Source organism: Pseudophryne corroboree, chromosome 3 (assembly GCF_028390025.1).
Source record: "Pseudophryne corroboree isolate aPseCor3 chromosome 3, aPseCor3.hap2, whole genome shotgun sequence".
NCBI classification, from domain to species: Eukaryota; Metazoa; Chordata; class Amphibia; order Anura; family Myobatrachidae; genus Pseudophryne; species Pseudophryne corroboree.
The window spans coordinates 115526215-115537438 of NC_086446.1; the positions used below are offsets into that span (position 1 = coordinate 115526215).

The 11224-nt window shown below is 44.5% G+C and overlaps 28 non-coding genes and 1 pseudogene across 28 annotated transcripts; all 29 read right to left on the reverse strand.

The window, feature by feature from the left end:
• Nucleotides 1-54: 54 nt before the first annotated feature.
• On the reverse strand, nucleotides 55-173 carry LOC134892600 (5S ribosomal RNA; annotated as a pseudogene).
• A 107-nt stretch (nucleotides 174-280) lies between these two features.
• Nucleotides 281-399, reverse strand: LOC134901946 (5S ribosomal RNA). Its single transcript, XR_010175421.1, has one exon. It is a non-coding gene; the product is annotated as a 5S ribosomal RNA (ribosomal RNA).
• Nucleotides 400-506: 107 nt separating this feature from the next.
• Nucleotides 507-625, reverse strand: LOC135067706 (5S ribosomal RNA). The gene has a single exon (XR_010253917.1). It is a non-coding gene; the product is annotated as a 5S ribosomal RNA (ribosomal RNA).
• A 107-nt stretch (nucleotides 626-732) lies between these two features.
• Nucleotides 733-851, reverse strand: LOC135062478 (5S ribosomal RNA). Its single transcript, XR_010248826.1, has one exon. It is a non-coding gene; the product is annotated as a 5S ribosomal RNA (ribosomal RNA).
• A 107-nt stretch (nucleotides 852-958) lies between these two features.
• Nucleotides 959-1077, reverse strand: LOC134901947 (5S ribosomal RNA). Its single transcript, XR_010175422.1, has one exon. It is a non-coding gene; the product is annotated as a 5S ribosomal RNA (ribosomal RNA).
• A 107-nt stretch (nucleotides 1078-1184) lies between these two features.
• On the reverse strand, nucleotides 1185-1303 carry LOC135061052 (5S ribosomal RNA). Its single transcript, XR_010247444.1, has one exon. It is a non-coding gene; the product is annotated as a 5S ribosomal RNA (ribosomal RNA).
• A 107-nt stretch (nucleotides 1304-1410) lies between these two features.
• LOC134895293 (5S ribosomal RNA) lies at nucleotides 1411-1529 on the reverse strand. Its single transcript, XR_010171891.1, has one exon. It is a non-coding gene; the product is annotated as a 5S ribosomal RNA (ribosomal RNA).
• A 107-nt stretch (nucleotides 1530-1636) lies between these two features.
• Nucleotides 1637-1755, reverse strand: LOC134884444 (5S ribosomal RNA). Its single transcript, XR_010168592.1, has one exon. It is a non-coding gene; the product is annotated as a 5S ribosomal RNA (ribosomal RNA).
• A 107-nt stretch (nucleotides 1756-1862) lies between these two features.
• On the reverse strand, nucleotides 1863-1981 carry LOC135067707 (5S ribosomal RNA). Its single transcript, XR_010253918.1, has one exon. It is a non-coding gene; the product is annotated as a 5S ribosomal RNA (ribosomal RNA).
• Nucleotides 1982-2088: 107 nt separating this feature from the next.
• LOC135062479 (5S ribosomal RNA) lies at nucleotides 2089-2207 on the reverse strand. Its single transcript, XR_010248827.1, has one exon. It is a non-coding gene; the product is annotated as a 5S ribosomal RNA (ribosomal RNA).
• A 107-nt stretch (nucleotides 2208-2314) lies between these two features.
• Nucleotides 2315-2433, reverse strand: LOC134901949 (5S ribosomal RNA). Its single transcript, XR_010175424.1, has one exon. It is a non-coding gene; the product is annotated as a 5S ribosomal RNA (ribosomal RNA).
• Nucleotides 2434-2540: 107 nt separating this feature from the next.
• On the reverse strand, nucleotides 2541-2659 carry LOC135063173 (5S ribosomal RNA). The gene has a single exon (XR_010249510.1). It is a non-coding gene; the product is annotated as a 5S ribosomal RNA (ribosomal RNA).
• A 107-nt stretch (nucleotides 2660-2766) lies between these two features.
• Nucleotides 2767-2885, reverse strand: LOC134895304 (5S ribosomal RNA). Its single transcript, XR_010171892.1, has one exon. It is a non-coding gene; the product is annotated as a 5S ribosomal RNA (ribosomal RNA).
• A 107-nt stretch (nucleotides 2886-2992) lies between these two features.
• Nucleotides 2993-3111, reverse strand: LOC135058869 (5S ribosomal RNA). Its single transcript, XR_010245293.1, has one exon. It is a non-coding gene; the product is annotated as a 5S ribosomal RNA (ribosomal RNA).
• Nucleotides 3112-3218: 107 nt separating this feature from the next.
• Nucleotides 3219-3337, reverse strand: LOC134895315 (5S ribosomal RNA). Its single transcript, XR_010171893.1, has one exon. It is a non-coding gene; the product is annotated as a 5S ribosomal RNA (ribosomal RNA).
• A 107-nt stretch (nucleotides 3338-3444) lies between these two features.
• LOC135069070 (5S ribosomal RNA) lies at nucleotides 3445-3563 on the reverse strand. The gene has a single exon (XR_010255261.1). It is a non-coding gene; the product is annotated as a 5S ribosomal RNA (ribosomal RNA).
• Nucleotides 3564-3670: 107 nt separating this feature from the next.
• LOC135066232 (5S ribosomal RNA) lies at nucleotides 3671-3789 on the reverse strand. The gene has a single exon (XR_010252486.1). It is a non-coding gene; the product is annotated as a 5S ribosomal RNA (ribosomal RNA).
• Nucleotides 3790-3896: 107 nt separating this feature from the next.
• On the reverse strand, nucleotides 3897-4015 carry LOC134895327 (5S ribosomal RNA). Its single transcript, XR_010171894.1, has one exon. It is a non-coding gene; the product is annotated as a 5S ribosomal RNA (ribosomal RNA).
• Nucleotides 4016-4122: 107 nt separating this feature from the next.
• LOC135063277 (5S ribosomal RNA) lies at nucleotides 4123-4241 on the reverse strand. Its single transcript, XR_010249612.1, has one exon. It is a non-coding gene; the product is annotated as a 5S ribosomal RNA (ribosomal RNA).
• Nucleotides 4242-4348: 107 nt separating this feature from the next.
• LOC135059085 (5S ribosomal RNA) lies at nucleotides 4349-4467 on the reverse strand. Its single transcript, XR_010245502.1, has one exon. It is a non-coding gene; the product is annotated as a 5S ribosomal RNA (ribosomal RNA).
• Nucleotides 4468-4574: 107 nt separating this feature from the next.
• On the reverse strand, nucleotides 4575-4693 carry LOC134895340 (5S ribosomal RNA). Its single transcript, XR_010171896.1, has one exon. It is a non-coding gene; the product is annotated as a 5S ribosomal RNA (ribosomal RNA).
• A 107-nt stretch (nucleotides 4694-4800) lies between these two features.
• Nucleotides 4801-4919, reverse strand: LOC134895352 (5S ribosomal RNA). The gene has a single exon (XR_010171897.1). It is a non-coding gene; the product is annotated as a 5S ribosomal RNA (ribosomal RNA).
• Nucleotides 4920-5026: 107 nt separating this feature from the next.
• On the reverse strand, nucleotides 5027-5145 carry LOC135065208 (5S ribosomal RNA). Its single transcript, XR_010251494.1, has one exon. It is a non-coding gene; the product is annotated as a 5S ribosomal RNA (ribosomal RNA).
• A 107-nt stretch (nucleotides 5146-5252) lies between these two features.
• On the reverse strand, nucleotides 5253-5371 carry LOC135062182 (5S ribosomal RNA). The gene has a single exon (XR_010248536.1). It is a non-coding gene; the product is annotated as a 5S ribosomal RNA (ribosomal RNA).
• Nucleotides 5372-5478: 107 nt separating this feature from the next.
• Nucleotides 5479-5597, reverse strand: LOC135069835 (5S ribosomal RNA). The gene has a single exon (XR_010256016.1). It is a non-coding gene; the product is annotated as a 5S ribosomal RNA (ribosomal RNA).
• A 107-nt stretch (nucleotides 5598-5704) lies between these two features.
• LOC135064638 (5S ribosomal RNA) lies at nucleotides 5705-5823 on the reverse strand. The gene has a single exon (XR_010250942.1). It is a non-coding gene; the product is annotated as a 5S ribosomal RNA (ribosomal RNA).
• Nucleotides 5824-5930: 107 nt separating this feature from the next.
• Nucleotides 5931-6049, reverse strand: LOC135064843 (5S ribosomal RNA). The gene has a single exon (XR_010251139.1). It is a non-coding gene; the product is annotated as a 5S ribosomal RNA (ribosomal RNA).
• A 107-nt stretch (nucleotides 6050-6156) lies between these two features.
• Nucleotides 6157-6275, reverse strand: LOC134895363 (5S ribosomal RNA). The gene has a single exon (XR_010171898.1). It is a non-coding gene; the product is annotated as a 5S ribosomal RNA (ribosomal RNA).
• A 107-nt stretch (nucleotides 6276-6382) lies between these two features.
• LOC135066402 (5S ribosomal RNA) lies at nucleotides 6383-6501 on the reverse strand. The gene has a single exon (XR_010252650.1). It is a non-coding gene; the product is annotated as a 5S ribosomal RNA (ribosomal RNA).
• Between the last annotated feature and the right edge of the window lie 4723 nt (nucleotides 6502-11224).

Here is an 11224-nt window from a genome sequence, read left to right on the forward strand (position 1 = left end):
TGAATACGTTTGAAAATGGAATGCATCAACAGAACGGTGTTGGCAGTATAAAAATATCTACAGCACCTTGTATTCCCAGGTGGTCTCCCATCCAAGTACTAACCAGGCATAATACTGCTTAGCTTCCAAGATCAGATGAGATTGGGCGTATCCAGTGTGGTGTGGCTGTAGATAAGCTTTGTGGTTTCTGTTAGAACTTTTCTACTTCTAACTACTGGTTCATAAATGAATACGTTTTAAAATGGAATGCATCAACAGAACGGTGTTGGCAGTATAAAAATATCTACAGCACCTTGTATTCCCAGGTGGTCTCCCATCCAAGTACTAACCAGGCCCAACACTGCTTAGCTTCCAAGATCAGATGAGATTGGGCGTATCCAGCGTGGTGTGGCTGTAGATGAGCTTTGTGGTTTCTGTTAGAACTTTTCTACTTCTAACTACTGGTTCATAAATGAATACGTTTGAAAATGGAATGCAGCAACAGAACGGTGTTGGCAGTATAAAAATATCTACAGCACCTTGTATTCCCAGGTGGTCTCCCATCCAAGTACTAACCAGGCCCAACACTGCTTAGCTTCCAAGATCAGATGAGATTGGGCGTATCCAGTGTGGTGTGGCTGTATAAGAGCTTTAAAGTTTCGGTTAGTACTTTTCTACTTCTAACTACTGGTTCATAAATGAATACGTTTGAAAATGGAATGCATCAACAGAACGGTGTTGGCAGTATAAAAATATCTACAGCACCTTGTATTCCCAGGTGGTCTCCCATCCAAGTACTAACCAGGCCCAACACTGCTTAGCTTCCAAGATCAGATGAGATTGGGCGTATCCAGTGTGGTGTGGCTGTATATGAGCTTTGTGGTTTCTGTTAGGACTTTTCTACTTCTAACTACTGGTTCATAAATGAATACGTTTGAAAATGGAATGCATCAACAGTACGGTGTTGGCAGTATAAAAATATCTACAGCACCTTGTATTCCCAGGTGGTCTCCCATCCAAGTACTAACCAGGCCCAACACTGCTTAGCTTCCAAGATCAGATGAGATTGGGCGTATCCAGCGTGGTGTGGCTGTAGATGAGCTTTGTGGTTTCTGTTAGAACTTTTCTACTTCTAACTACTGGTTCATAAATGAATACGTTTGAAAATGGAATGCATCAACAGAACGGTGTTGGCAGTATAAAAATATCTACAGCACCTTGTATTCCCAGGTGGTCTCCCATCCAAGTACTAACCAGGCCCAACACTGCTTAGCTTCCAAGACCAGATGAGATTGGGCGTATCCAGTGTGGTGTGGCTGTAGATGAGCTTTGTGGTTTCTGTTAGAACTTTTCTACTTCTAACTACTGGTTCATAAATGAATACGTTTTAAAATGGAATGCATCAACAGAACGGTGTTGGCAGTATAAAATTATCTACAGCACCTTGTATTCCCAGGTGGTCTCCCATCCAAGTACTAACCAGGCCCAACACTGCTTAGCTTCCAAGATCAGATGAGATTGGGCGTATCCAGTGTGGTGTGGCTGTAGATGAGCTTTATGGTTTCTGTTAGAACTTTTCTACTTCTAACTACTGGTTCATAAATGAATACGTTTGAAAATGGAATGCATCAACAGAACGGTGTTGGCAGTATAAAAATATCTACAGCACCTTGTATTCCCAGGTGGTCTCCCATCCAAGTACTAACCAGGCCCAACACTGCTTATCTTCCAAGACCAGATGAGATTGGGTGTATCCAGTGTGGTGTGGCTGTATAAGAGCTTTAAAGTTTCGGTTAGTACTTTTCTACTTCTAACTACTGGTTCATAAATGAATACGTTTGAAAATGGAATGCATCAACAGAACGGTGTTGGCAGTATAAAAATATCTACAGCACCTTGTATTCCCAGGTGGTCTCCCATCCAAGTACTAACCAGGCCCAACACTGCTTAGCTTCCAAGATCAGATGAGATTGGGCGTATCCAGTGTGGTGTGGCTGTATAAGAGCTTTAAAGTTTCGGTTAGTACTTTTCTACTTCTAACTACTGGTTCATAAATGAATACGTTTTAAAATGGAATGCATCAACAGAACGGTGTTGGCAGTATAAAAATATCTACAGCACCTTGTATTCCCAGGTGGTCTCCCATCCAAGTACTAACCAGGCCCAACACTGCTTAGCTTCCAAGATCAGATGAGATTGGGCGTATCCAGTGTGGTGTGGCTGTATATGAGCTTTGTGGTTTCTGTTAGAACTTTTCTACTTCTAACTACTGGTTCATAAATGAATACGTTTGAAAATGGAATGCATCAACAGAACGGTGTTGGCAGTATAAAAATATCTACAGCACCTTGTATTCCCAGGTGGTCTCCCATCCAAGTACTAACCAGGCCCAACACTGCTTAGCTTCCAAGATCAGATGAGATTGGGCGTATCCAGCGTGGTGTGGCTGTAGATGAGTTTTGTGGTTTCTGTTAGAACTTTTCTACTTCTAACTACTGGTTCATAAATGAATACGTTTGAAAATGGAATGCATCAACAGAACGGTGTTGGCAGTATAAAAATATCTACAGCACCTTGTATTCCCAGGTGGTCTCCCATCCAAGTACTAACCAGGCCCAACACTGCTTATCTTCCAAGACCAGATGAGATTGGGCGTATCCAGTGTGGTGTGGCTGTAGATGAGCTTTGTGGTTTCTGTTAGAACTTTTCTACTTCTAACTACTGGTTCATAAATGAATACGTTTGAAAATGGAATGCATCAACAGAACGGTGTTGGCAGTATAAAATTATCTACAGCACCTTGTATTCCCAGGTGGTCTCCCATCCAAGTACTAACCAGGCCCAACACTGCTTAGCTTCCAAGATCAGATGAGATTGGGCGTATCCAGTGTGGTGTGGCTGTAGATGAGCTTTATGGTTTCTGTTAGAACTTTTCTACTTCTAACTACTGGTTCATAAATGAATACGTTTGAAAATGGAATGCATCAACAGAACGGTGTTGGCAGTATAAAAATATCTACAGCACCTTGTATTCCCAGGTGGTCTCCCATCCAAGTACTAACCAGGCCCAACACTGCTTATCTTCCAAGACCAGATGAGATTGGGTGTATCCAGTGTGGTGTGGCTGTAGATGAGCTTTGTGGTTTCTGTTAGAACTTTTCTACTTCTAACTACTGGTTCATAAATGAATACGTTTGAAAATGGAATGCATCAACAGAACGGTGTTGGCAGTATAAAAATATCTACAGCACCTTGTATTCCCAGGTGGTCTCCCATCCAAGTACTAACCAGGCCCAACACTGCTTAGCTTCCAAGATCAGATGAGATTGGGCGTATCCAGTGTGGTGTGGCTGTAGATGAATTTTGTGGTTTCTGTTTGAACTTTTCTTCTTCTAACTACTGGTTCATAAATGAATTCATTTGAAAATTGAATGCATCAACAGAACGGTGTTGGCAGTATAAAAATATCTACAGCACCTTGTATTCCCAGGTGGTCTCCCATCCAAGTACTAACCTGGCCCAACACTTCTTAGCTTCCAAGATCAGATGAGATTGGGCGTATCCAGTGTGGCTTGGCTGTAGATGAACTTTGTGGTTTCTGTTAGAACTTTTCTACTTCTAACTAATGGTTCATAAATGAATACGTTTTAAAATGGAATGCATCAACAGAACGGTGTTGGCAGTATAAAAATATCTACAGCACCTTGTATTCCCAGGTGGTCTCCCATCCAAGTACTAACCAGGCCCAACACTGCTTAGCTTCCAAGATCAGATGAAATTGAGCGTATCCAGTGTGGTGTGGCTGTAGATGAGCTTTGTGGCTTCTGTTAGAACTTTTCTACTTCTAACTACTGGTTCATAAATGAATACGTTTGAAAATGGAATGCATCAACAGAACGGTGTTGGCAGTATAAAAATATCTACAGCACCTTGTATTCCCAGGTGGTCTCCCATCCAAGTACTAACCAGGCCCAACACTGCTTAGCTTCCAAGATCAGATGAGATTGGGCGTATCCAGTGTGGTGTGGCTGTAGATGAGCTTTGTGGTTTCTGTTAGAACTTTTCTACTTCTAACTACTGGTTCATAAATGAATACGTTTGAAAATGGAATGCATCAACAGAACGGTGTTGGCAGTATAAAAATATCTACAGCACCTTGTATTCCCAGGTGGTCTCCCATCCAAGTACTAACCAGGCCCAACACTGCTTAGCTTCCAAGATCAGATGAGATTGGGCGTATCCAGTGTGGTGTTGCTGTAGACAAGCTTTGTGGTTTCTGTTAGAACTTTTCTACTTCTAACTACTGGTTCATAAATGAATATGTTTGAAAATGGAATGCATCAACAGAACGGTGTTGGCAGTATAAAAATATCTACAGCACCTTGTATTCCCAGGTGGTCTCCCATCCAAGTACTAACCAGGCCCAACACTGCTTAGCTTCCAAGATCAGATGAGATTGGGCATATCCAGTGTGGTGTGGCTGTAGATGAGCTTTGTGGTTTCTGTTAGAACTTTTCTACTTCTAACTACTGGTTCATAAATGAATACGTTTGAAAATGGAATGCATCAACAGAACGGTGTTGGCAGTATAAAAATATCTACAGCACCTTGTATTCCCAGGTGGTCTCCCATCCAAGTACTAACCAGGCCCAACACTGCTTAGCTTCCAAGATCAGATGAGATTGGGCGTATCCAGTGTGGTGTGGCTGTAGATGAGCTTTGTGGTTTCTGTTAGAACTTTTCTACTTCTAACTACTGGTTCATAAATGAATACGTTTGAAAATGGAATGCATCAACAGAACGGTGTTGGCAGTATAAAAATATCTACAGCACCTTGTATTCCCAGGTGGTCTCCCATCCAAGTACTAACCAGGCCCAACACTGCTTAGCTTCCAAGATCAGATGAGATTGGGCGTATCCAGTGTGGTGTGGCTGTAGATGAGCTTTGTGGTTTCTGTAAGAACTTTTCTACTTCTAACTACTGGTTCATAAATGAATACGTTTGAAAATGGAATGCATCAACAGAACGGTGTTGGCAGTAAAAAAATATCTACAGCACCTTGTATTCCCAGGTGGTCTCCCATCCAAGTACTAACCATGCCCAACACTGCTTAGCTTCCAAGATCAGATGAGATTGGGCGTATCCAGTGTGGTGTGGCTGTAGATGAGCTTTGTGGTTTCTGTTAGAACTTTTCTACTTCTAACTACTGGTTCATAAATGAATACGTTTGAAAATGGAATGCATCAACAGAACGGTGTTGGCAGTATAAAAATATCTACAGCACCTTGTATTCCCAGGTGGTCTCCCATCCAAGTACTAACCAGACCCAACACTGCTTAGCTTCCAAGATCAGATGAGATTGGGCGTATCCAGTGTGGTGTGGCTGTAGATGAGCTTTGTGGTTTCTGTTAGAACTTTTCTACTTCTAACTACTGGTTCATAAATGAATCCGTTTTAAAATGGAATGCATCAACAGAACGGTGTTGGCAGTATAAAATTATCTACAGCACCTTGTATTCCCAGGTGGTCTCCCATCCAAGTACTAACCAGGCCCAACACTGCTTAGCTTCCAAGATCAGATTAGATTGGGCGAATCCAGTGTGGTGTGGCTGTAGATGAGCTTTATGGTTTCTGTTAGAACTTTTCTACTTCTAACTACTGGTTCATAAATGAATACGTTTGAAAATGGAATGCATCAACAGAACGGTGTTGGCAGTATAAAAATATCTACAGCACCTTGTATTCCCAGGTGGTCTCCCATCCAAGTACTAACCAGGCCTAACACTGCTTAGCTTCCAAGATCAGATGAGATTGGGCGTATCCAGTGTGGTGTGGCTGTAGATGAGCTTTGTGGTTTCTGTTAGAACTTTTCTACTTCTAACTACTGGTTCATAAATGAATACGTTTTAAAATAGAATGCATCAACAGAACGGTGTTGGCAGTATAAAAATATCTACAGCACCTTGTATTCCCAGGTGGTCTCCCATCCAAGTACTAACCAGGCCCAACACTGCTTAGTTTCCAAGATCAGATGAGATTGGGCGTATCCAGTGTGGTGTGGCTGTAGATGAGCTTTGTGGTTTCTGTTAGAACTTTTCTACTTCTAACTACTGGTTCATAAATGAATACGTTTGAAAATGGAATGCATCAACAGAACGGTGTTGGCAGTATAAAAATATCTACAGCACCTTGTATTCCCAGGTGGTCTCCCATCCAAGTACTAACCAGGCCCAACACTGCTTAGCTTCCAAGATCAGATGAGATTGGGCGTATCCAGTGTGGTGTGGCTGTAGATGAGCTTTGTGGTTTCTGTTAGAACTTTTCTACTTCTAACTACTGGTTCATAAATGAATACGTTTGAAAATGGAATGCATCAACAGAACGGTGTTGGCAGTATAAAAATATCTACAGCACCTTGTATTCCCAGGTGGTCTCCCATCCAAGTACTAACCAAGCCCAACACTGCTTAGCTTCCAAGATCAGATGAGATTGGGCGTATCCAGTGTGGTGTGGCTGTATATGAGCTTTGTGGTTTCTGTTAGAACTTTTCTACTTCTAACTACTGGTTCATAAATGAATACGTTTGAAAATGGAATGCATCAACAGAACGTTGTTGGCAGTATAAAAATTAGAGATGAGCGCCGGAAATTTTTCGGGTTTTGTGTTTTGGTTTTGGGTTCGGTTCCGCGGCCGTGTTTTGGGTTCGACCGCGTTTTGGCAAAACCTCACCGAATTTTTTTTGTCGGATTCGGGTGTGTTTTGGATTCGGGTGTTTTTTTCCAAAAAACCTAAAAAACAGCTTAAATCATAGAATTTGGCGGTCATTTTGATCCCAAAGTATTATTAACCTCAAAAACCATAATTTCCACTCATTTTCAGTCTATTCTGAATACCTCACACCTCACAATATTATTTTTAGTCCTAAAATTTGCACCGAGGTCGCTGTGTGAGTAAGATAAGCGACCCTAGTGGCCGACACAAACACCGGGCCCATCTAGGAGTGGCACTGCAGTGTCACGCAGGATGGCCCTTCCAAAAAACCCTCCCCAAACAGCACATGACGCAAAGAAAAAAAGAGGCACAATGAGGTAGCTGTGTGAGTAAGATTAGCGACCCTAGTGGCCGACACAAACACCGGGCCCATCTAGGAGTGGCACTGCAGTGTCACGCAGGATGTCCCTTCCAAAAAACCCTCCCCAAACAGCACATGACGCAAAGAAAAAAAGAGTCGCAATGAGGTAGCTGTGTGAGTAAGATAAGCGACCCTAGTGGCCGACACAAACACCGGGCCCATCTAGGAGTGGCACTGCAGTGTCACGCAGGATGTCCCTTCCAAAAAACCCTCCCCAAACAGCACATGACGCAAAGAAAAAGAAAAGAAAAAAGAGGTGCAAGATGGAATTGTCCTTGGGCCCTCCCACCCACCCTTATGTTGTATAAACAGGACATGCACACTTTAACCAACCCATCATTTCAGTGACAGGGTCTGCCACACGACTGTGACTGATATGACGGGTTGGTTTGGACCCCCCACCAAAAAAGAAGCAATTAATCTCTCCTTGCACAAACTGGCTCTACAGAGGCAAGATGTCCACCTCATCATCATCCTCCGATATATCACCGTGTACATCCCCCTCCTCACAGATTATCAATTCGTCCCCACTGGAATCCACCATCTCAGCTCCCTGTGTACTTTGTGGAGGCAATTGCTGCTGGTCAATGTCTCCACGGAGGAATTGATTATAATTCATTTTAATGAACATCATCTTCTCCACATTTTCTGGATGTAACATCGTACGCCGATTGCTGACAAGGTGAGCGGCGGCACTAAACACTCTTTCGGAGTACACACTTGTGGGAGGGCAACTTAGGTAGAATAAAGCCAGTTTGTGCAAGGGCCTCCAAATTGCCTCTTTTTCCTGCCAGTATAAGTACGGACTGTGTGACGTGCCTACTTGGATGCGGTCACTCATATAATCCTCCACCATTCTTTCAATGGGGAGAGAATCATATGCAGTGACAGTAGACGACATGTCCGTAATCGTTGTCAGGTCCTTCAGTCCGGACCAGATGTCAGCATCAGCAGTCGCTCCAGACTGCCCTGCATCACCGCCAGCGGGTGGGCTCGGAATTCTGAGCCTTTTCCTCTCACCCCCAGTTGCGGGAGAATGTGAAGGAGGAGATGTTGTTGACAGGTCGCGTTCCGCTTGACTTGACAATTTACTCACCAGCAGGTGTTTGAACCCCAGCAGACTTGTGTCTGCCGGAAAGAGAGATCCAAGGTAGGCTTTAAATCTAGGATCGAGCACGGTGGCCAAAATGTAGTGCTCTGATTTCAACAGATTGACCACCCGTGAATCCTTGCTAAGCGAATTAAGGGCTCCATCCACAAGTCCCACATGCCTAGCGGAATCGCTCCGTGTTAGCTCCTCCTTCAATGTCTCCAGCTTCTTCTGCAAAAGCCTGATGAGGGGAATGACCTGACTCAGGCTGGCAGTGTCTGAACTGACTTCACGTGTGGCAAGTTCAAAGGGCATCAGAACCTTGCACAACGTTGAAATCATTCTCCACTGCGCTTGAGACAGGTGCATCCCACCTCCTATATCGTGCTCAATTGTATAGGCTTGAATGGCCTTTTGCTGCTCCTCCAACCTCTGAAGCATATACAGGGTTGAATTCCACCTCGTTACCACTTCTTGCTTCAGATGATGGCAGGGCAGGTTCAGTAGTTTTTGGTGGTGCTCCAGTTTTCTGTACGTGGTGCCTGTACGCCGAAAGTGTCCCGCAATTCTTCTGGCCACCGACAGCATCTCTTGCACGCCCCTGTCGTTTTTAAAAAATTCTGCACCACCAAATTCAAGGTATGTGCAAAACATGGGACATGCTGGAATTGGCCCAGATTTAATGCACACACAATATTGCTGGCGTTGTCCGATGCCACAAATCCACAGGAGAGTCCAATTGGGGTAAGCCATTCCGCGATGATCTTCCTCAGTTGCCGTAAGAGGTTTTCAGCTGTGTGCGTATTCTGGAAACCGGTGATACAAAGCGTAGCCTGCCTAGGAAAGAGTTGGCGTTTGCGAGATGCTGCTACTGGTGCCGCCGCTGCTGTTCTTGCGGCGGGAGTCCATACATCTACCCAGTGGGCTGTCACAGTCATATAGTCCTGACCCTGCCCTGCTCCACTTGTCCACATGTCCGTGGTTAAGTGGACATTGGGTACAGCTGCATTTTTTAGGACACTGGTGACTCTTTTTCTGAGGTCTGTGTACATTTTCGGTATCGCCTGCCTAGAGAAATGGAACCTAGATGGTATTTGGTACCGGGGACACAGTACCTCCAACAAGTCTCTAGTTGGCTCTGCAGTAATGATGGATACCGGAACCACGTTTCTCACCACCCAGGATGTCAAGGCCTCAGTTATCCGCTTTGCAGTAGGATGACTGCTGTGATATTTCATCTTCCTCGCAAAGGACAGTTGGACAGTCAATTGCTTGGTGGAAGTAGTAAAAGTGGTCTTACGACTTCCCCTCTGGGATGACCATCGACTCCCAGCAGCAACAACAGCAGCGCCAGCAGCAGTAGGCGTTACACGCAAGGATGCATCGGAGGAATCCCAGGCAGGAGAGGACTCGTCAGAATTGCCAGTGACATGGCCTGCAGGACTATTGGCATTCCTGGGGAAGGAGGAAATTGACACTGAGGGAGTTGGTGGGGTGGTTTGCGTGAGCTTGGTTACAAGAGGAAGGGATTTACTGGTCAGTGGACTGCTTCCGCTGTCGGCCCAAGTTTTTGAACTTGTCACTGACTTATTATGAATGCGCTGCAGGTGACGTATAAGGGAGGATGTTCCGAGGTGGTTAACGTCCTTACCCCTACTTATTACAGCTTGACAAAGGGAACACACGGCTTGACACCTGTTGTCCGCATTTCTGGTGAAATACTTCCACACCGAAGAGCTGATTTTTTTGGTATTTTCACCAGGCATGTCATCGGCCATATTCCTACCACGGACAACAGGTGTCTCCCCGGGTGCCTGACTTAAACAAACCACCTCACCATCAGAATCCTCCTGGTCAATTTCCTCCCCAGCGCCAGCAACACCCATATCCTCCTCATCCTGGTGTACTTCAACACTGACATCTTCAATCTGACTATCAGGAACTGGACTGCGGGTGCTCCTTCCATCACTTGCAGGGGGCGTGCAAATGGTGGAAGGCGCATGCTCTTCACGTCCAGTGTTGGGAAGGTCAGGCATCGCAACCAACACAATTGGAGTTGGACTCTCCTTGTGGATTTGGGATTTCGAAGAACGCACAGTTCTTTGCGGTGCTACTGCTTTTGCCAGCTTTAGTCTTTTCATTTTTCTAGCGAGAGGCTGAGTGCTTCCATCCTCATGTGAAGCTGAACCACTAGCCATGAACATAGGCCAGGGCCTCAGCCGTTCCTTGCCACTCCGTGTGGTAAATGGCATATTGGCAAGTTTACGCTTCTCCTCCGACAATTTTATTTTAGGTTTTGGAGTCATTTTTTTACTGATATTTGGTGTTTTGGATTTGACATGCTCTGTACTATGACATTGGGCATCGGCCTTGGCAGACGACGTTGCTGGCATTTCATCGTCTCGGCCATGACTAGTGGCAGCAGCTTCAGCACGAGGTGGAAGTGGATCTTGATCTTTCCCTAATTTTGGAACCTCAACATTTTTGTTCTCCATATTTTAATAGGCACAACTAAAAGGCACCTCAGGTAAACAATGGAGATGGATGGATTGGATACTAGTATACAATTATGGACGGGCTGCCGAGTGCCGACACAGAGGTAGCCACAGCCGTGAACTACCGCACAGTACTGTGTCTGCTGCTAATATATAGACTGGTTGATAAAGAGATAGTATACTCGTAACTAGTATGTATGTATAAAGAAAGAAAAAAAAACCACGGTTAGGTGGTATATACAATTATGGACGGGCTGCCGAGTGCCGACACAGAGGTAGCCACAGCCGTGAACTACCGCACTGTACTGTGTCTGCTGCTAATATAGACTGGTTGATAAAGAGATAGTATACTCGTAACTAGTATGTATGTATAAAGAAAGAAAAAAAAACCACGGTTAGGTGGTATATACAATTATGGACGGGCTGCCGAGTGCCGACACAGAGGTAGCCACAGCCGTGAACTACCGCACTGTACTGTGTCTGCTGCTAATATATAGACTGGTTGATAAAGAGATAGTATACTCGTA